The following is a 23724-nucleotide window of genomic DNA, read 5'->3' as shown; positions in this document are numbered from 1 at the left end:
TCCCTGGCGGTGGAAGGCGGGCCGTGCTCTGCTGCTTAAATAAATTGCTCTAAAATGCACCCAGGTGCGCCCGGTTCTGCCCCGGTGCAGGCTACCTTCCGGGGACCACCCAGGAGAAAGCGTGGCTTTGAGCTCAAATTGAAGGAATATGTGATTCTTGGGAAAGACAAGATTGAATTTCTTATTAGTTGTATTTATTTGCTTATTTTCTGATAGGTCTTTGAGCAAAGAAAAAACTCTGAATATCTGTCCAGACAATAGGGCATTTGCTTACGGCAGGTCTCTTCACAGATTTTCCCCAGTGATCTTTCCCAGCCATCCACAGTCCCTTTAAAAATAGACCTTGCATTTTAGTTCTTTTAGAATTTTTTTGTATCATTTTAATGGAGAGAATAGAATATCCTCTTTCATGGTGACACCACGGCACTCTCTAAGCCTAGAAAGCTGCAAAAACACCCTCTGACGCTCGTTCCGTGGTGGCCCCACGCCGCCCCTGCCGCTGCAGGTGGGCCTCGCCTGGAGAAACGGGCCTAGGGCCGGGCCCAGGCCGGGGGCAGGAGCGGGTGCACGGACGCGCCCCAGGGAAACCCGCCCATCAGGGCCCACAGCGCGAGGCTCCCCGCCGGGATCAGGGCATCCCCGAGTCTCAGCATCCCTCAGCCTCCCCACGGAGCGCCGAGACGAGCGCTCTTCTTCCATGCAGCGTGGTCTCCTTCCTCCACGTGAATTCTCTTCTCTCCCACTCAGCTCCGCCAAAAAGAACTTTACGTTACTAGCATCGAGCAACCGGGCCTGAGTTGGACTCGGAGCAGCCCATGGGTGCCAGCGTTGTGTCCTGTTCCGGTTGCATGTGAGCCGCGGCGGCAGCCGGTGCCCGGGGCAGGGTTCGCGGAGTTTGTGGCAGCGACTCCTTGGCACGCAGGGCACACGGGGCCCGAGGCGGCCAATGTCGTCTGCAGGGTCTCAGCCCCGGCACCAGTCCTGGCAGCGCAAGCGCGTGGCGACTAGACTTTCTCTAGCTCACGTCACCCTTCACCTGCCGCCCTGTGGACTCCACGCAATGCACGTCTGTTCCCCAGCCGCGGGGACAGAGCCGCGAGCACGTGCTTTGTGCAGGCTGCTTTCTACCCATTATCGATCACGGACTAATTTTCATTCCCTAAAACACACTGTAGAGCTCCTTACCATAAACATCTTTCAAATCTCTTTATTTTACATTTTAACAGCAAATAATAGGTCTTAGGACATTAATTGGTGGATACTGTCAACCTGTGCAGTTATGCCCTATATAAAGTAAAACCTAAAACTTTACCTTTAAAAAATAAATAATGTAACTCGACTGCTATAATATTATCAGCATGGAAAGAAAGCAGAGGCAAAAATATAATGAAAATGTCTTGGGCCTTTAAAAATGTTAATCATTCCCTAATCCATGGCTAAAACCTTATGAGAATGAAATAGCTGTGGCAAATTTTCATTTTTTGCAGACATTACACACCTCGCCTGAGCTCATCCCTGGATGCCTTTATACCTCGTGCCTGAATTCGTGGTACTTTTCCCTTAGCGACGCTGACGGGTTTGCAATGGCTGCAGATTAAATGGTGCAAATTCGTTTGAGTTTTACTGTTGGTGTTTTGCTGTCTGGAGTTCAACCAAATGAGGTTTACTTTCAAATGTGTATGAAGTGCAGGAACAGTTACCCGTCACTGTTGCTTCTTTTGCTTGTCAAGTTTGGACTATTTAAAAACAGACTGTAAATATCTAATTCGGGAATGAACGGTTCGGAATGAAGAGCATCGTTGGCTAGGTGCACGCGTGCCTTTCCTAGAACGGGATCGGAAAGCTCGTTAGCTGATGGGGCAAATGTCCTGAGTATTAAGCCAAAGTGTGCAGTTATTAATATTTCCCCAAGATATTCCATCTTGAGCCACATCTCACTCTAATCATTAACTTACCCTCATGCAACGCGTAAGCCTTTTAAACACCCCTTCTCACGTTAGAGGGTGCAACTTCTTAGGAAAATTAGCTTTCTCCCTGCCTCTATTAATAATCTATCATTTGAAATTTAAGCACATTCTATTCTCATTTTAAGACCAGAAGAGAGAGTGTTTTCTTTACGCAACTGGTGAGGATGCAGCCGATGATGGGGGCCCCTGATGACACATGCTGAAGATTATCGAGCAGGTGCACGGGTAGAACTAGATTCGGAAACCACTGTGACACTTTCCAGAAACCTCCCTGCCTTGCCTGCAGGCCCTGCTCACCCAAGGCTGAGTGTGCAAAGGAAACATGCCGTCCCCTGTCTCAGGAGGGTCTGCTTTCGAGAGACCCAGTGACGTCTATGACAGTGTCTGCTGCGCTGTCCAGTGACCTGCACTTCCAGAGGGAAAAAGGAAGGAGGAAGTTCGGCTCTCTCCGCTCTGAGCTGTCTGGGACCCGACCGCACCCCGGCACGGAAAGTTGGTCCACGCCGTGGAGCCCTCCCTCCTCGGAGACCTCACCAACCTTTAGCAGCTGCCGGGAGGGTCCTCACTGCACCCTGTGGACACCCGCCTGTTCCTCCACACCCCAGATCGTGCTGGTGCGTAACGGCCACCCACTCGCACGTATCACCCACTCAGCATTTCTCAGAGCGAACGCTCTGCAGAGTATATTTCAAGCCTGCCTGTGCATGGCAGATCCTCACCCTCCAGTACTAAGAACAAAGAAACACAGCAAATCCCACTAATGCAAATCCTGGCATGTTTTCACGTCAATTTCCATTGCCAGACTGGCAGTTTGCTCCTCAAAACTAGAAGAAGCCGTAGGAACATTCACATTTAGAGGGGTTATGTTTAATGTATTAATAAAAAAAAAGCAATCAGTAAAAACCAATAAAAAGGACCCAAACTCATAAAGCTGTTGAAATGATGGCTACACGGTACACGTTCAATTCTTCAAAGAGCATTAGAATTAATGCCCAATTAATTGTCATCACATTCTTGCGAGGTAGGTTTGCTAAAGGTGCCGCACAGAGAAAAGGAGCCACATGCCCACAGCCATCAAAGGAAACATTATCCAAGTCTCAGCCTTTCTAAAGCCCAAGCATAGGTGCACGTGCTTGTTCTGAGCACGGGAGAGAACAAAAGCCCATAAAAGGTGATTACAGCATGAATACCTGATGTTTCAGATATTTGTCATAAACTCACAAATAAAATCTATCACCCATAAAGAGGTTTTATTGGAGTGAGACATCTGACAGTGATGTATTTGCCTGGGGTGACGTGGTAGAGCAAGCAGGACAGTGACACTCTGGGTTTTTAACAGCACGTGAAACACAATAACCGTCCTCCGGCAATGGGTGGGAGTGTGGTTATTTACACACGGTGGGTTTTACGCACCAGAGCGGGAGGCAGCCCAGCTGGGCTCACTTGCGTGGGATTTTGGACGCAGGTGGATCTGATTGACAATCGGACATCAAAAGCTCGCCAGGCCAGGTCTCTGACAGGTCTGGAACTGTCTTAAGAAGTGGTTTCTGAGACAGAAAAAGGCATTTATTTATTAACATTTGCCACTTTCTCACTCAAAGACAGCAGCGTGTTGTACGTACGCAGGAAGAGGAGAGCCGCCCCGTGCATGATGATTAGGATTCGGAAGGACGGCATACATTTCTCTGGGAACATCAAGGAGGGAAAATGACCGAGCAGCTCCAAACAGCCGGCCCCGTGCCAGAAGTTGAGAGGCGAGGCTGAGGCCAGGTCTGCTCAGGGCTCCGTGGGGGACAGCTGCAGGGGAGAAGCCACAGTCCGGGACCCTGCGTGGAGGAGTCAGGGAACCCCGTGGTGTTCTCTGCCCCCTGTGTCCAGGACCCCCAAACTTCCACCTCTAGCTCTGCCTTTGCACCAGAAGTCGAGGCCCCATCACAGTCGGTTCCACTGTGACGCCACACGTGTGTCCCCAAATTCATCGCACTGTGTGAAACGGGGCAGTCAAAGCCACGAGTCTCACGGGGAACTGGGGTGAGGCCGCAGGCTCAAAATCCATCAGTGACAGGTGAGAAAGTGAGAAAACGAGGGAAGATGTTGGCGCAGTTCTACACAAGCTAAGTGGCTCGGAAAACACTCCTGCAATGAGTCTGGCACTTTATTTTGAAGAAGACCTGCCTTTGCTTTTGGAAGTGGGTGTCCTGAGGGGGTTATGTGACATGAGATGGGACGTCCTGCCCCCAGGTGTGCAGGGCAAGCTCAGGACGTGAGGGAGGAAGGGGAAGTCGAGCTCGTGGGTGTGCTCGTGTGTCCCTGCCTGGCCTGGCTCAGCTGGGTGACATTTCCTGCTCTCACCTAGTCGTCTTCCTGGACAAAATCACACATAAGCAAGCGTGAACGTTGACAGTTCCTGTTATGCTCAAATTATTCCCTGAGATCAAGTGCACTGGAACAAATAAAGCATTACTACTTGTTTCTGCCAACTAAACCACCCCCCTAGGTTGTTTAATAGCCCTTTCGGATGTAAAAATTGGTCCTGAGCAGGATTCGCAATTCCACGCCTTCCCTGAGCCCTCCCCAAGTGTGTGCACCCCCCACTGTCTCCCCACATAAGCAAAAATTGTGATCATTCATCTAGTTGCTCAACCCCAAACCCAGGGGCCACTCATGACTTTTCTCTTTCTCCTTCCCCAAGTCCTCATTTATCATGTCAGCAAACCTCACTGGCCCCTTGTGGGCAATGCCTTTCCGTTTGTTACCATGCTCTCCCCTCAGTCTCTGTTAGGACTGGTGCAGTAGCCCACCAGCTGGCCCCACTGCTCCCCTCTGGCAACACCCCCCAGACAGCAGTCACATGATTCTTTTAAAAACATGAATCAGATGATTCCATTCTGATTTAAAATTCTCTCCTGGTTTTACATCCATTGAAAATAAAACCCAAATTCCTTTCCATGTCTCAAAGTGCCCTGTGGGATCCGGCTCCCACATTCTCTCTGATTTCATCTCTTTGTAAGCCTTCGTTTGCTCTCTTTTTAATATTTGGAGAAGCTGTCAAGTTGCTCCTGCCTCTGGAACTTAGGATTTTTTTTTTCCTTTGCATTGGCTGAAACTGCCCATATTTTTACATACCTGGCTTTTTCTTATTACTCACAATTTACTCAAAGACAGTTCCGCAGAGAGGATGTCCCCGATGACCTCTGTGAGAAGCAGAGGTGGCGGACGCCTGGCACATTTGAAAGGCACCAGATACAAAGGGTGAGAGGTCACAGGAAGACGAGCACAGAGGTTTCCAAAAGGAGACGTGTGCACCCCCCACTGCACGGCAGCCGGCACCTGAGCCTCTGCCAGCGTCCCCCGTGCTGTCCTGCCCTGTCCTAAAGGGCTGCATCTTGTGTCCCACTGTGACAGCGGACTCCTTTTCTAATCCCTACTAACATTTCCTGTGGAACCCTCTCCCCACAGAAACGCTGGTGGAGCGGGTGGTGACTCCCAATGCCGTGACATTTGCACACACAGGCGCACGGGGCAGTCACGGCTCTGAGGGTCCCACACAGAGGACTAGCTGGCAGACCAGACTCCGCCTGTGCCTAGAGCAGATCCTGCAACCTCTGGCGACAGGCAGCAAATGCGGGACGTCCCCTGCTACCTGCCATGACCCCCCTGCTGAATGAACGGGAGAGAAGGCTGCAGGCCACCTGGCATCTCCCGCACACGGATGGCCACACTGTGTTCTGAGCTGAGAGGGAAGACACAAAGCCCAGGGCATGGGGGTGGCGACCAGGACAGCTGTCCCCAAGGGCATTTCTATGGCAAATTAAGCCAAGTCTGGAGGGATAGTCCTAGATACTCACAAAGGCCATATTTGCACCAACAGCACTAAGCCCGGGTCCCTCGTTCGAGTGGCTGGGCGGGCTCTGGCCAGGGCAGGTGCTGCGAGCTCGCCAGCGCGGGAGGACGGGGGGCTGAGCACTTCTGTCTGCTCGGGGCGCAGACGTGCGGCCTGGGAGCTGACAGTCTTCACAGACTCTGTCTTGGCGTCTTCCTGAGCCACTTGCAAAGCTGCGGGTGGTACAGTCCCTGCATTGTCCTGCCACAGCCCCCAACCGTGCCGTGTAGTGAGGAGCAGAGTGCAACCCTCGGGTCCCCTGGAAATCGGTGCCAACTGTTAATTGAATGAGTTAACAGTAGCCAAAAAGTGTCAAAAGCTAATATTTGCACGAGAGTTTCCCTCCTCTGATGCAGACTGTGGGTGTGTTTTAATACACCCGGCGTGAGGAAGGGTAGATATCTCACCTCTGCAGCCCGCCTGGTCCTCGTACCAATCCCACAGTGGCCCTCACGCTCCAGGATGGCAGGGACCCCTCACGTCATCTCCGTGTGTCCCCTGAGTTTCACGCAGGACACATGCAGCCAGCACGGGGACAAGGTGGGACGGGGGAGTAAATGAGTACAAAACAAAGCCAGATGGCAGTTTCCCGAAAACTTTTGCCCACTGGAAATTGGCCCAGGCAGCCGTGCATAATGACCCGTATTAGTCTCAACTGCTGACTGTGCCGTGGACTCACTCTTAATCCCATCGCACCTGACAGGGGGCGGACAAGGAGGCGTCGTTTGCGGTCTCCTCCCCCGGGCGCGATTGCTTCCCGCCTGCCCACACTCGGCCAGGGTCTCGCTGCCGGAGCCCGGTGTGCCTACAGGAAAGTCTGCACTGTCCCTCCACTGTGGGCGTTAGCTACTTGTGCGGCATCAAACAGGCACCTGGACTTTTCTGGCTGTAAATTCCTTCAGCTGTAAACCAGGGGGAAAAAAGTAGTATAAAATTATTTTTAATTTTACTGACAGCATTAACGTTGTGTGGTATTTAAGTCAGCCTGGGTGCCTAGTCCTGTATTGACGCTTTCCTAATTTTCATCATGGTCAGAGTTCTCCACTCAGCGCACGTCAGATGAACCAGAGAAAGAACACAGTCCTCTTCTGGTAATTTGGAAACAGTTCACAAAAAACGGAAGTAGTGCCTTGTGCTGCTGAGGGCATTTTCCCCCTCTTGTTAATGTTTCCAGTATTCATGTGGATACTGGCAACTTGATAATACTTTCAGGGGAAGAGAGTTTGCCCCCCTTCTCCCTTGCATCTGCCAGAAAGGAGAGAGTTGAAGACATCTTTATGGCCGGGTGCAGTGGCTCACGCCTGTAATCCCAGCACAGTGGGAGGTTAAGGTGGGATGATCCCTTCAGGACAGGAGTTCAAGACCAGCCTGAGCAGCATAGCAAGACCCCAGCTCTACAAAAAATAAATGAAAAAAATAGCCAGGCATGGAGTGAGTGCCTGTCATCCCAGCTACTCGGGAGGCTGAGGCAGGAGGATCACTTGAGCCCAGGAGTTGGAGGCTGCAGTGAGCCGTGATGACGCCACGGCACTCTAGTCTGGGTGACAGAGGGAGACCCTGCCTCTAAAAAAATTAAATTAAATTAAAAGAAAAGACATTTTTATGTGTAGGCCAGATGTTCGTACCGACACAGACTAGGAGGGAGGTTAATAGACTATTGGCTCTGAAATCTTAATCGCTATGGCAATGAAAGGTCATAGATTAATTATTCTAACCACCAAGTTTGACCTGTGTTCCTCAGTCTTCAACTGAACAAGTGAACAGTTTCCTATAGGAACCTGGTGCACTCAGTTACTGTGACGTGAAATTTGCAACCAATTAATCCTGGAAGGTGTGAGCTCTTACAATTAAGTGTTCAAGGTGCACTCCTGCGGGCTTTCTTGTTGGTATTTGTTTTATAAGACTAAGGGTGGTTTTCAGCCATAGCCACTTAAACAAATTAACATCACGTGATTGACCATGGCGTAGACGTTTGCATTCTCGTAAGCAGGACGCGATCCCCAGTTCCGTGTTCAGGGGAGTCTGGCCCTGCTTCCCCAAGCGGGGCATTCAGCTACGTACTCCGCTGTACATTCTCGCCAGGCCCCGCAGCTTTCCTAAGAGACCGTGAATCCTATTAAAGCACAGCACGGAATAGCTGTATTCCAGGGATTTTCAGGGATCCTAACCTGTGACTAACTCCCGCTCATTATTTATTAAAAGGCTCATTATAAAAAAAGATTCATTGAAGAAATACGTGGAAAATTGCCTGAGGCGTGTGTCATCCATCCCCAAATCCAGGCCGCTCTACCTGAGGCTGGGACACAGCCGCTGTGCTGGACGGCCGCCCACAGCTCACCGCGGCTGGGCCCTGTCCCTGCCCCGCCTGGGGCCGCCGGGCACTTTTCCTCCAAAACCGCACCTCGGCATCCTGCCATTGCCCTCGACTTGGGGGCACGGTGGGATCCCCTGCAGCGTTCTGGGGTGCAGAGTCTGGGAGCGAAGTCTGCTTTGATGCAGCCATTCTCCTGACCGAGACGTGCAGGAATAATGTTCCAGTGAACTGAAAATAGATGTGTCTCTCCTGAGTAATTTTCTTCATTTAATCGTGTTTCTTGCTTGACATCATTAGAAATCTTGAGTCAAATTTGAGTCTCTCTAATACCAAAGCCTGCGACATGACGGCGTGCAAGTTTGTGTACTTTCTTTAGTGCTGTCTCTCCAAACCTTATTTTCTATTGCCTTAAAAAAAGCGTCCTTGTACGAAGCACATATTTATATCTTACATTTTTTTTACAAAACATAGCAATTAATTTAACTAATAAATAAGACACAATGTCAGAGATATAAAGAATACATAATAATACAGAATAAACTATTTATTTTATGTTATAAATATATTATATGTTTTAATTATTACGTATTACATTATCTTTTTATTAATATATTGTTTTAAATATATTAATAAAAATAAATAGTATATATTCAGTGCTAGAATAACGATGCCAGTGATATTTGCTATGTAGAATGATTTTACCACTAAAATTGAATTGAAATAATTCTGAACCCATTTTTTTTTAACTACATAGATGACCGAGTTTAAGTAGAATGGAAAAAAAAATAGTCGGACCTGGCCATGTGACCATTTCTTTGTAGTTTTTACCCATTTACCATAGGTCACCCCCCAAATTCCAAAGTAAGAGTAGCAAAAACAAAATGGTATTTGACTTGACATTTTAGAATTAGTGTCGTGGAAAGATGTGGTCAGAGGGTCAGGGAAGAAGCTCGAGAGCCCAGACCCTGGTCCAACCCCTGCTAGAACCGGTTACTGTGACAAAGTGGAGGAAGAACGACTGCCAAACACATGGACTTCGGGGCTCTCCACCTTACATACCCACATCACTGGTTTCATTTTCTGAAGCAAAATAAGACTTTGGTCCCAATTTTAGAAAATATGTCCCAATTTTAGAAAATTCTATGGAACATTCATTCCAAAGAATTAATAAATGCTACCTTTAAAAAAAATTCTATGACTCATGGCTTAGGAATTGCTGGGTGAAATAAAATTAAACCATTTTCCTTAAAGCAAGATTTCTCAGAATTCTTCCAATGTTAATTTGTATCATGAATCTTTTAAGGGGAGGAAGAAGTATTCATTTTCTTTTTCTCTGTAAGTTATTTGGCCAAGCAACCTTGTTTTTCAAATTGTCTTAACATCTCTTGGGACTAATGATTCATGTAAGCTTCGGTAAACACTGCCTTAAAATTATGATCATAGAAGCATACACTTTTTAAGCAATTGGAAGAAACTACAGAGATGGTTTAATCCAAGCTCCTTATTTTAAGGACAAAGGAACTAAAGGTCATGCCCAAGCCCAGGTTGTCAGACAGGTGGGGTACCTGGCTTTACCATGTACATGGGATTGTTGCAAATTATTTAACTTCCGTTCACCCAAGTTTTCTCCCCTGCACAGCAGAAATAGTAATATGATTGTGGTCATGTTATAAAAACTAAATTAAGGAATGTGTGAAGCTCTCAGAACAGTTTCAGGAGTGTACCTGTTGTCATGTGTGTTCTTCTAGCCGAGGGAGGTCAGTTCGCCTTGGAGTAGGCTTATGGTGGATATTTTAACACATGGAGTTCTGGGTTTTTGTTTCTGTCCTTTGGAGATATTTATACCTGCCCAATTCTCTTACCTTACCCTTCTGTCTTTTCCACAGAAATGGCAGATGGGTTCTTTTCCTGTATCCTTGAGAGCCAGGTTTCCTCAGACCCCGGGTACCATGAATGACCAGCCCTGGGGACAGATATGTCTCTCTCTTGCTAACTGGCTGCAGTTTCACAAAATGCCAAGATTCAGATTTCTCTTGCAGGGTATGGTAAGTCATTTCCCCCTGAGTTAAAGCACCATCAGGACCGGGGAGAGTTTTAGGTGACATTAGTTGTTAATACCCATTGTCAATTCACAGCCGCCCAGGTGCTGGGTGATGAAGGCAGATAATGAAGGAGTTTTCTGCCTATTTTGGGAGCAGACGTTCCCCAGCGATGGCGTGGATGGAGTGGCAGAGCTCTCACGGGCAGTGGAACTGCCCTACAGAGACCGTGCTGATAGCTCAGGAAGTTTAGCAAACAGTGATATGAACCCACAAAGATTACATAATGATGCAATGGCGTGGAAATCTGGATGTGTTTTATACATTGTAACATGTTCGCTTTAAAAAGCATGAAACACATTTGCCTTGAGTTGGCAAAGTGAGGCTGATTAAATGATGCATGTCGTACTAGGTAAAGAGGAAGTCTTAAAACACTCCCAAAGGTCACATTAAAAAAAAAAATGGTCAAGATATGATGTAACAATAGCTTGAAAGAGCCCCAGATGTTCGTAGACTGTAACTAAAGTTAGATGAGCTCATGGTTTCTGGCCCACAGCCGTGGAGTAGGTTTTACAGTGGACGCAGAAAGCCTAGACTCTGCCTTGTTGCAATAAAGAAATGAGAACAAGCCCTGCTGGAGGCAGGACAACGTGAGCACGTGTCAGGGGTGAGGGATGAGCATTAGGATCAGATACTTAATGTGACCAGGTACCCGGACAGAAGGATTTTTGCTAAACTGACTTAGCATGGCCGGGAGCCGGCGTGTACTCCACATTGTGCAGAGGACTCGGAGAACTCAGAGGAGCCCGACAGAGATTTGGTTAAGGAGAGAGTCTCTGTCACACTCTCACTTAGGATGGCAACTTTGGACCACAGACAGCACAAGCCTGAGACCCCAGCCTGTCCTTCCAAGTCTGGAAAAGCTCAATGGTGCCTAGAACTTGAGTTCTCTCTTTTTTCTTCTTATTTCACCATATTACGGGGGTACAAATGTTTGGGTCACACATATTGCCTTTACCCCACCCGAGTCAGAGCTACAAGCGTGTCTATTCCCCAGACAGTGTGCGCTGCACCCATTAGGTGTGTATACACCCATCCCCCTCCCACCTGCCCAACCCCCAATGAATGTTCCTTCCATGTGTGCACGTACGTGTTGATCAGTTAACATCAGTTTGATGGTGAGTACACGTGGTGCTCGTTTCTCCATTCTCGTGATACTTTACTTAGTAGAATGGGCTCCAGCTCCATCCAGGATAATACAAGAGATGCTCGATCAGCATTGTTTTTTTGTAGCTGAGTAGTACTCCATGGTACACACACGCCACATTTTATTAATCCACTCATGTATCGGTGGGCACCTCAGAACCCAAGTTCTTGCCAGCGCTGCCGGGCAGGGGACCTCCCCAGGGGACTCCAGACCACCCCCACCTGCCGTGCTGGTTCTTTTTCTGACTCTACCCCTTTACCTAGACTAGATTTCAAGCACCTCCCAGCAGGTGCAGATGCCCTTGGCACCAACCCGCTTTTTCTGTACACCCCCCCCAACTCCTCCCCTCTCAGGCCTGAGTTAAGACCTCCAGTGCCGGGGTCCCTTCTCTGCCCAAAAAGTTCGTGTCCATTTTAAAAGGCTATAACCTTTTCACAGCCATTTCCGCTGTTCCCTACACACTTTCTAATTTCTCATCTGCTTTCCCTGGAAATCTGACGCTTGGTTTGGACACGATTCAACCCCTTCTCTTTACGGAGACAGGTGCTGAGCGAACACTACACATTTAAACGGGGCTCTTAGCTTAGGGTTCTCTGCCTGCTTAACAAGGTATTTCTAGAAAGCATAGACCATATATGCTGCTGCAGACTCACCTCTTTTTTTCTTGGCTTTAATCCTTTGACTCGTAGTAGAAAATTGCTTCCAAGTAAGAAATTTCCAAAACAGCTACATTGAAAAAAAAAAAAAAAATACTTCTTTGATACATGTGTTGCAGGAAGGAACTGAAAGATGTAAAATCAGGAGGAGAAAAATTCCTCTGGCGTAAACCTATTGGTAACTAAAGCAACTTGCTGAAAGGAATATTTTTTTTAAGGTAGATCTTATGCAATATAATGTCCCTTGATAAATCAAGGGGAAAACATCAATGAGTGCTCTGCTCATGTGCTGTTTACACAGGACACTTCATCGAATCCTCCCGGACGCTCACAAGGGTGGTATTTGACAGAGGAGGACGTGGGCCCCTGAGCCGTGCCCTGATGCGCCCACGGGCCCCAGCGAGTCACAGGAGACCCCTCCCAGTGGAGACAGAGCGCTGCCAGGGGCGTGTCTGCAGGAAGACTGGCCCTGTCTGCCCCTCCTCGGGAACGCCAGGCTGGCATTTGTTCGGGTGGGGCGCCGTGGGGTGGAGGTCCAGCTAGCGTGTGGCCTGCACTGACCCCTGAGGAAGACATTTGTCCTGTGTCAGCTGCACGCGGTGGAGGGTTCATCTGCAAGTTAGAATTTGGGAGAGGTGAAAAGAGAACAACCCAAAGACAAGAAGGCCCACGATTCTGAGGCGAGTGTCTGGCGTGTAAGGTGTGCACCGCTGAGCACCCCGCAGCCACTCGGAGACGACGGCCCCTCTCCGCTGACAAAGCTCCGAACTGCTCGTGGAGGCAGGAAGCCACAGAATGCCCAGGGACGCCAGGAGCTGAGCGGGGCTGAGCCGTCCCCCCCACAGCAGTCTCCGTTCTTAGCAAGTTTGGAAAGAAGCTCCAGCGTTCACCGTGTAACTGACAGTGCAAATGCTGGGCCCGAACACCGGCTTTGGACCTGGAATCGCATGGCCCTTGTGTGGTGGGGCAGAGGAACTGCCCCTCTCTGTTCCATCCGTACCCCCCCTGTGTTCTCGTTTCCTCTGGGTGCGTGGGCCCCGTCCGCGATGCGGAGCGTGCCTGACGCGTGCGCGAGTGTTCGCACCTGTGCGCGAGAGCGCAGCCTGTGGGCGCCTCCCCGGCGCCAGGTGGAGGCTGTGCTCAGAGCAGACAGACCCCGGCCAGCCGGGACGGGTCTCCCCACACGGCTCTGTGTACCTTCCCCCCAAATATACGGGCTGGTTTTGTCAAACTATCAATCAGACACATCGGTAAGCGGCATCGGGGAAGGCAGCTGACCTGTGCTAAGGTGGCTATGCTATTTTGAGGAAATAGACACAGAACCCATATCATTCAGACTTATAATGACTGGCGGCGCAGCGCTAATTGCACTAATAGCAATAATGCAAGCCCACTTCCCTTGAGCTGTTGTCTTGTCGCTGGTAGGCTTCTAAGTGTTTTTACAATTATCCGCCCATAAACTCCACAATAATCTTGTCTTACTAGGCTACTGGCCCCAAGTATCACAAACCGGGTGGCTTACACAACAGAAATGTGTAGACTCGCAGTCCCGGAGGCTGGAAGTCCCAGATCAAGCTGTCCACAGAGCAGGTTTCTTCCGAGACTGTGAGGAAGGCTGTGTCCTAGGCCTCTGTCCCTGCTGCTGGGGTGTGCTGGCTGTCCTCGGTGTCCCTCAACTTGCAGAAGCATCACCCAGACCTCTGTCTCCATCTTCACAAGACGTCCTCTCTGTGTCTAAGTTCCTTCTTTTTGTGCAGACACCAGTCATACTGATCAGGGCTCAGACTAATGGCCTAAGTCTAACTTGGTTTCCTCCGTAAAGGGCCCATCTCCAAGTACAGTCACATACAGGGGACTTCAACACATGAATTCTGGGGGAGACACAATTCAATCCGTAACAAACCATGTGAGGCAAGTTCTAAAATCATCCCCAGTTTGCAGATGTGGAAACTGAGGTGCAGAGAAGCCGTGCAGTTCACTGAGGTTCCCGCAGGGACGGGCGTGGCAGAGCCTGGGCACCATCCAGGTGAGCTGAGTGAAGGCACTCGCTTAATATTGCCCCTTCCCACGTGGCACACCGCGCAGGGATTGCAACATTAGAACCGGGGCCAGGAGAGGGAAGCTTTGTCCTGGCTACGTTTCTAATCTTTTGAAATCAAAGTTAGAAAAAATACGTTGAGACTGTTCGAAGACTTTTGAGCTTAAAGAAACATTGGTCTCATTTCACAGAATTTTTATGTTCTCCCACTCCATAGTAGCTACCTGAAAATAGTTGAATTTGAATATACGTTTCTATTCTGAGTTTTCACAGGACTTGGGGTTTCTTGTATAGTTGAATATTGTCCAAATTACAATGTTTTGGTCTCTCTTTCTATCCCTTTCTTCCTTCCTCCCTCCTGCCCTCACTCTTTGTTTCTCTCTAGAATATCTTAAAATATAGGGGTCTGTCCAATCTCATATAGTCTTTTACTGTGGCTTAGATATAATTAACAGCTATGCAAACTTGCAAACTATTTTACAAATTTATTTATATCCACTTGGGGTAAATACAGAAGAAAAATAAAGCAATAAGAAACCCTAGGGATATTTTTTAAGCAGTAGCGCGTGAGAAGGTTTGGCTCTGTGTGCCTTTCAGACAATTTATGTTAGGAATTCTCAGCGAAATTCTTCTACCGTGTCTATAATTCCCCAGGAGAACAAAGAGCATGCTGATTCTTCCTGACTTGCTTTTGTTTTACTTTTCTTTCTTTTCTTTTTCTTCCATTTTTGAATATTGTTTTAAATATCATTCATTCGTCCACAGTCAGTCCGCAGGGTCAAGACGAAACTGACCTCTGCCAGTCCGGGCAGCAATTTCCATTTTGCCCCCTTTTTTGCACCCCCATATCTGTTCCTGTGTTTTCAGCTCATCTTCCCCGCTCTGGACTATTCTTCTGAAATGATGAAAAGGGTTTTCTGAGGTGGCAAGCAGGCTTTGTTTTGCAAATAAACCAGGATGCCTATTGCTTGCATACATTTTTATTCTTTCTGAAATGGGAGATTCTATTTTTGGACTGTGACTTGAAAGCAGCCCACTGAGTCTCTCCTGGATGGCAGAGTGGTTTTGAGAGTGGCAGGACGGTCGGAGGTTGGCGTAAGAGGAAGCCGCAGCTTCACGCACGATGGTCGGAGTCTGATTTCAGAGCTCAGCGTGAGCTTTTGCCGCACGGGTTACAGCGCCTTCATTTTCTCAGCCTATGAGGGGAAAAGAAATCTTTCCATTATAAACTCTCATTCGTAACTCTCCAATCCAGAGGCAGACACTACGCTGATGGACTTCAAGGGACCTGTTGTCCAGGGCCTTGAGACCTTTTTTCCAAATCAGACCCCCAGCTTTGGGAATCTATTATCAGTTTCACATAAATGATCCTGAACTAGAGAGAGAGGCCAGCCCCGGCACCATCCTTTAGTTGGTTATAGGTTTGGCTTTTATCCACCCTGGTCATTTCCCTGTTTTCTTTGTCTTTTTTCTTAATCATTTCTTATCTGATTACATGCAATTCAATTACCCAACAGAATTCACCATGTCCCTAAACGTCTTCATTGCTTGCAGAGTTGAGCTCAGAGAGCAAAGTCCATCCTATGCCTCTTACCAGCACACGAGAGGAAGCTGATTGATTGTAACGCACAATCTCTTTCCGATGAGAGCAGCCATCTCATTCCAATTACCAATCTAATTGCCGTGACTCACCAAAATGAGAGCTTCACATAGATGTGAATTAGTATTGTTTGCAGGTATTACCATAATAGTGTATTTAGTAATAAAAATGTTAAAATATTTACGATTGGTCCATGGGATACGGAACAGATCTAATTGCATGTCCTTAAGTAATGATCTCATCAGGCATCTCCTTACTCCAATGCTGCCCTGAAAGCTACAGGCCAGTGTCCCCCGTTGGACGGCCATAATCTAATGTTCTTTTCTTTCAGATAGGATATAACTATGTCTGTCCTTTGCCTACTGCTAGGCCCCTGAATAGCATCGATTAGAATGTCAGATTGAGTGCTAATGATGTTATTCATTAACATGCATTTTTTAATGAATCCCATTTTAGATATGCAAATATGGGTTAGCTGACGTGCTCCCTGGCAGAGCCAAGAACGCTGAAGAGGCATTCCCCTAGAAAGCGTCTTGAACATCCTCTAAAATAAAGCACACAGCTCTCAGCATCTAGGGAAAGGCTTTGCTCCCCATCCCTCCTCCAGTCTGAGCGGTGCTCACTCAGGGCAGCACCTGGGCCGCAGGGCTGTGTGCTCCACGGACGGTGACACGGGCCCGGCTCCTTCCAAACATGCAACAGCGCCTGCCCCGCTGAGTGACGATGGATTAACGTAGGACCAGGAAGAAGGACTGGAGGAAAAAAAAGAGTTAGAGCCACCCTTGATTTAACAGTTTTGCCTGATTTTTAAATATGCATTTTTTTTTCTTTCATGTTGGATACAGGGATAATGTCTGCAAAGGAAAACAAAAAATCCCATTTGTCTTTGTTTCTAAATGAGTCTTTCTTTCCATGGCTTTGTATTTTGAGCAGGAAAAATTTTTTTAAAAAGGGGAACCAAATAGGCACAAGATAAATTTTCATTCTGCGTTTTATAGGGAACCTCGCATTTTCAACAATCAAAATGATCATCTCCCAAACATGATGGATAATAGAGTTTCAAAGAAAAAAAAAAAGAAAAAAGAAAAAGAAAAAGCAATGCCTGACTCTGCCAAACTTTACAGACAACAGTTATACTAAGATTCAACTACATTCCCTTATATTTTCCTTTTCTGTTGTGAGTATGGGCGTGGCTGAGTTCAGCGGAGGTTTTTCATGTTTAATATGTGGAGAGATTCGTGAGGAAAAACAATTTGCCAATATTCTGTAGCAAACCAGCAGTAACTTTGTGATTGGGTCTTTCTTTCATCAAACATTTTTGAACAAATTAATGCTTAAATGCTTATGTTTCTGATACACTGAGGATGGAGGTTTTTTTCATCATTGCACAATACCGCGCTCTCACAAATGGTTTTCATGCACAAAACTCGGGTTTGTCTTACAGGCAATTAAAACTTTCTCTCAGATGTTGCCAGAATGACATTCTCTCAGCCATTAGCTTTTTGTAGGTCAAACAAATCTCGTTGACTCTGAAGCACCTTGGCCAGTGGCTATTGGTCCCTCTCGACTGTGGCATGTCATTACTAGCTTTCCTGTGCCATTATCTTCCGACCCTTGCCCTGTGACTCTGTGTGATCGTGATGGATAGGAACTTTGTTGCCAATATCAAGTGATGTCTTTACATTATCCTCTGGGTCAAGAGAGAAATGATTGTTTCCTTGTTAACCTTTGGATGTTTAAGAATTCTGCGTGTCTGATCCTTTTGTTCCTGCAGCTGAGGCCTTGAGCCGGATTGTTTCTCTGGGTTCATGCTGTCTACGTCTGTAAGCGAGAGGCAGAGGTGGGGAGCCCTGCACAGAGGTCCAACTCCAGAGGCTGGTGCTGACTCTGCGTGATGCCCATCATGGGGTTCTGGGTAAATATCAGGACCCCCAGCCTCAGGAAGGATGCACGTACTTCGAAGTGTGTGGCACTTCCAGTTGCCAAGGGGGACCTGCCCTTTCTTCTGTGGGTGCTGTGTCAGCCAGAGGGCAGGGAGGTCCTCGGGAGTCCCCCCCCGCCCCCACACACAGCCCTCAGCGCCAGAGTTGTCATGCAGTTACGGATGACTGCTGGTGTTTGGCTGGCTTTCCCGTTCTCATTCCTTTCTCAGTTTTACACATTGCAGGGTGCAAACATCCTGCACTCATATATTCCAAGTTTGCCAAGACCCATGGGAAGAATATTTAGCCTCAAAGAGTGCTCTTCTTGCCTTGATTTGCAGGGCAAACTGACTTCCAAGAGGAAGACCTCGTCTGCCCTTTGGCCATGAGGGATCTACACAATCACTGCACTTTCACTCAAGGCAAAACTTCAGGCTGAAGGCCCTTGTCTGCTTGGTTGCTTCCGAAAGGAGCTTGGTTGTTTTGCATTTTGTGCAGAGATTGAAACTGAATTTTATCAGATATGAAGAAACCAGTTCTGTTTGTTTTCATCTTTATAACCTCCAAAGGGGCTTGCAAGCAGCTAATATCTCAAAGCCATCAAATCCACCTCTACTTAGATTTTCCACTTCAAATTGTTCTCCAAAACCCTTTTCCTCCCTCTCTTTCTGTAAGAGTATGTGTTCTTATATTGATCCACTCTTCTTTGAGACATAGTACAGAGGTGATTGATGTTTCATCCTAGAACCAATACTATAAGAATGAATTATTCAATATCGGCAAAGATCTTTGAAGATATAAATTAATCCACGTAAGTACTAAGCAGGCCTCAACTATCATGTACGATTACCTTGAATATGTTTTCAAATTATAGTTTACAGGTGTCTGCTGGAGCAACATAAGCCTGGATTCTTGTGCAATTTTTCTACTATAGTTTCTTTGTAATCCCAGTGGAAGTCATAATCTTAAACATACTTGTTTGTTAAAAGTATTAAAAGTCAATTCTATTTCCATCTCCCTTTCAAGAAGGCAACTTTCTAGACTTACTGAAGAAGGGAGAGCTCAGGTGAGCCGTGTGCTTTCCTGGGAGAACTTCAAAATGAAACGGACTGAACCATTCATTTGGTGAGCAAGGCTGTTTCCACTCTTCCTCCTCTGCCCTGCTGACTGTCTTAATCAGAGTACGCTACCAGTGAACACGTGGGTAATATACTGCCTGTGTAGAAGCTTAGGTTGCAACATAACAAACAATTCTTCAGTTCCTGTTGCTCTGAGGTCTCTAGACACTCATAGACATCAATGGTTAGAAATACAATATTGAGATTGCGATTGAGATTTTCAGAATGGACTGTGAAGGGTTTATTTTGGTGGGAAGGAGACGCGTAATTTCCTTATTGTAGTTATCTGAACAGGAGCTGTTTTGCAGAGCTAGGGGCAGAGAAGAGCAGGAAACAAAGTAAAAGAATGTTACTAAAAAAGAGTTAGCAAAGTTGGGTGATTGCCACGTATTTTGTTTGTTTCTTTGTTTCTCTGTCCATTCATTAATCCACTTAAGAAACAAAGTGCCTACTTTGTATCTTACACTATGTTAGATCCTATAAACAAACAGAGAAATGAGACTCCGAAATTAGGGACCACATCCGGGTCTGAGCCCAGGGCTGTGAAACAGTGGCTGAGTTAAAATGATACAAGATTGCACACAGACAGACACAGCGGTAGGAGAGCCCATTCCATGTGTCACGTGATTGGGCCAGGGAGGCCCAGACTGGATATTGTTTCTGGGTGTGCCTGTAAGGGCGTTTCTGGATGAGATTAAGATTTGAATCTTTGGACTCTGTAAAGCAGATCACCCTCCCCAACGTGGGTGGGCATCGTCCAATCCACTGAGGACCTGAACAAAACAAAGGTGAAGAAAGGAGGAATTTGTCCTGATTTTTTTTCTTTTTTTCCCCCCCTTGCTCACTCTTGCACTGAGACATTGGTCTTCTCCTGCCCTTTGACCAGCTTTCCTGAGTCTCTAGATTGTAGACAATAGTTCATGAGACTTCTCAGCCTCCAATTCCTCATCACAAATGTATGTGTGTGTATATATATATATATACATACTATCACTTCTGTTTCTCTGAGAAACCCTAATACAGCAGGTAAACAGAAGAGTTAAAAGAAGAAGAAAAATAAGAAAGCAAGCAAGAATGAAGGGAACTTGCTAGTGAGTTATTGGAAAAATGTTTGTGTCAGAAAGAGCAGAGAAAGGGTGTTCAGCTTGGTTAAGAACCTGCCGTGCAGGATTAGGATATGCGAGCTGGAAGTTCGACATTCTTACAGAAGTATCAAATTGACACTAAAATGTTGAAACTCAGGTATGGGTGGATGATCGGGATTAGAGATCTTACTCAAATGGTAATTAAAGCCATGAGGATGCCTGTTCCTCCCAAGTGAGAAACTGTAAAACGTACGAGCTGCAGGTGAAGGTTTGGAAGGTGTTTTGGCGGTGGGGAAACACCTTTAAGCTTTCTCAGTGGGACCCTCTGCAGGTGCAGGTTTGGTATCAGCACCTGTGCTGCTCTTCCCTGCACCTTGGAAGTAGCCAGGGCATACTGGATTATAAACATGCTCTTCCCCTCTCTGTGGAAATTTCAGTTTATTTTTTTAAAAATGCATAACTAAAACTCAGCGACTGATCGACTGGGTTAGAGCACCCTTTACCAAGGGTCTAATGCAATGATAGCTTTCCGGGGCAGCCGTCTGTGTTGTGTTTCTTAATCACAGATTCCTTTTGTCAGACCCACCCCATACCCTATAAAGTCTTTGAAATAAGATGGTATAAATCCATCATGACCAATGAAAAAAATAATCCAAACCCTAGTGATACTGGATCTATAGCTTCCCATATGAAGAATATCATACTTAAAACCCAAATAAAAAAGAAGTTTTTTTTTAAAGAAAAATCTAGTGCAAATGCAGATTTCTTATCAAAGCTAGCAAAAATAAACACATTGATGCAAATATACTTTCTAGGTATTATTTATCTTTAAAATTGAAAATTCAATTGTAAGTTTGAAACATACTTCAAAAGGGATTAAACAAGGTTGGAAAACTCAAAAGGAATAAAATTTTATCAATATTACTCAGGAAAGATTTTCCTTCTAGAAAATAATAAGTTGATACTGCTCTTACAAATGAGCCTTTGTAGAGCAGACATTATTTATTCTAAAACACTGAGATTGTTTGCCTTTTTAATGCAACTATGTCTTTTTTTATTCAAATTTCAGAGAGTACTAAGAACATCTTATGCATTATGTATGGATTAAATATCAATTGATCAAATATATATTGGAAGAAAACATTTAATTTATGCTTAAAATGAATAAAAATATTCACTTTATTTGGTCCCATTTTCTTCTAATAGGCATATTATTTCCTGGGGAAAATAAGATACTTAGAAAAAGCCCATATGGTGACTACTTGCCCAGGATATGTAATTATGGTAGATTGAATATTAAACAGCAACAACAAAAGTCTAAAATTTCATAAGGGCAAGAAACTTGTCTGATCTGGGGACCCTTCTACTGTGCCTGACACAGTGCCTGGCTGGGGTCTTTCGCAATGACTCTGGACATAGTTCATCTCAGAGTTCGCTTGTCCACAGGCATCTCATAAGAGTATTTGCAATTATGTTACAGAGTAGAGGCAGCATTAACTTGATTAGACAGTGATTTCCAAGTAAGTGTTATAAAGAGCCCTGCTGAATTAGGATGACTTCCGGGAAGATGTTTGGAAAGTAAAATCATTAAGGCATTAGAAGTACAGCTTTGAGACTTGTATGATAGATTGTTAGGCCGGATATTAATTTTAAATGATCTGAAAAGATACAGTCACATTGAGCAACGCTAACTCGAAAGACTTTCACTGTGTTATATAGATTACGGTTTCTTTGTATTATATCAAAAATTAAAATAAAATTTGTTTCATTGAAAACTGAGATAATTTTAGGATCAATATATAGATGTATCATTCCTCCTAAATTAAACAGTTCAATTTTAGAACAGTCACATCTCTATTTGTCTACTTAGTGGCTCTCATTTCAAAATATCAATCAGACTCTGCAGAGACAGCTAACTGAATTCATCAAACTGATGTCTGGAGAAAGTCCTATCAGATGCCGCACTTATACATCATCCTCCTGTTCACTCACCCCTCCATTCATCCATCCACCATTCACCTTCCCATCTATCCACCCATCCATCTGTATACATCTGTCCCCTACCCATCTTTTCTATCCATCCATCCTTCTGTCCCTTCATCCATTCACCAGTCCACTCTCCCATCTATCCACCCAACCACATAGACACCTGTCTCCAACCATCCTCTATCCATCCACCTCTCCTCCCTCCCTCCACCCTTCCCTTCCTCTCTTCATTCCTCCCTCCCTCCATCCATTGCTTCATTCTACAGATATTTATTGAGCAGCTACTATGTGCCAGGTACTGCTCTATATTCTAGAGTGTGTTAGTGAATGAAACAACAAAGTCTTTGCTATCTTTGCCTGTAAACACTAACAAAAAAGGACAGGCAATTAAAAAAAATGCATTCTCATTTATCCACTTCGGTTGCAAAAGATAGTGGCCAGTAATTTCTAGTTAATTACTTCTTAGAACTTGAGAATTTCAGTCTTGATTAGGTAGGTGAATGCCCAGAAATCATATTACAACTGAAAGTATAGAGGCTACTGGTGCAATACCATGGGGAGACATTACTCCATAAATTCTCATCACAAGGGAAAAGGAGTGCCAAAATTATGTAAACAATAGAAATATTTAGAAAAATATGCAGATTTCCTCATTAAGGAAAGAACATTGATATAAGTAGCTGAAATACTTAAAGAATGTGCTTATACCAGAATGGACTGAGGTCTAAATGATTGAATTTCATTTTTATTAGCTGCCATAGCCCATCTAGACAATTTACTCCTATTTCCTTACTCTTGGCTGTGGGACCTCAATGATGTTATGAATTTCCTCGGGGGTCTATGAAGAAAATATTTAAGCGAGGAAGCAATATGGGATGGATGAGGATAGAGTTAAACGAAGTACGGAGCTCTAAATAATATGATGGATAGCATTTTAAATATTTATTGAACCAAGGAGATAAGTACTTCTACCCAGTTTGAAACTGATTAGTGCTTGACATTTTTTTCTAGCTTAATTATTTTTGAAGCATGAACTAATTCTCTCCTCTTGCTCTTTGCAAACATCACCCAACTCTACACCACTGAACTCAAATCCTTCACCAATTCTTCCCCCTGATACTTCCTGAAGAAAAATGTTAGTAGGCTTTTTAATAATAAAACTTATTAGTGACTTTAAATAATTTTAATTGCTTCAATTTTGAATGTTATATTTTTAATTAAAAACATAACTAGAGCAGGGGTTTTCAGAGAAAGGACAAAGTAAAGCTCTATAGATCTCCAAGGGAGTACAACAAAGGCAAATAATTTTAAATAACACTCAAAATAACATATTCTAAAAATATCATATGCTAACACTTTTCATAATATTGGTAATTATATACTTAAATTTATGCAAAGTTTGTATTGTCATGCTTAAACCTGAATTTGAGGTTGAAAGAATCTGGATCAGTTGTTTAAAAAGTAATAACAAAAAACTCTCATTTAAGCAGAGCAATCCTGCCCCTTCTTCTTCCAAGCAATGCCATTATATAAAATATTAGTTAAAACAGAAATGGGAAATTTGGGGCCCTGCCTGCCTACCCTAAGGAAACATAGCTAGACTGGAGTTTCTCAAATCTGTTGCACTTTCTCAAAGATGCATAAGAGGTGTTTCCAAATAGTGTAACCTTAGTGTCAATGAATGAATGAATGGACTCTAGTTGGTATCTTTTTTGGTACATTAAACAAATCCATATAAAAGAAAATTTGAATGGTCAGTTGTGTCTTTGAACTCTATTTCACGAGCCTTCCAAGAAGATTTTTCAAGTCAGAGATCCACAGTGTGGTTCGCAGCCTGCCTTGAACTCTGCCACCATCCACCCGGGATGCAGGCCCAGCTGCACCCAGCCAAGTCCAGGGCTGTCTCCCG

This window comes from Lemur catta, chromosome 18 (genome assembly GCF_020740605.2).
Source record: "Lemur catta isolate mLemCat1 chromosome 18, mLemCat1.pri, whole genome shotgun sequence".
Taxonomy (NCBI): Eukaryota; Metazoa; Chordata; class Mammalia; order Primates; family Lemuridae; genus Lemur; species Lemur catta.
The sequence above is the reverse complement of the archived record's forward strand: the minus strand, read 5'-3'. Positions refer to the sequence as shown.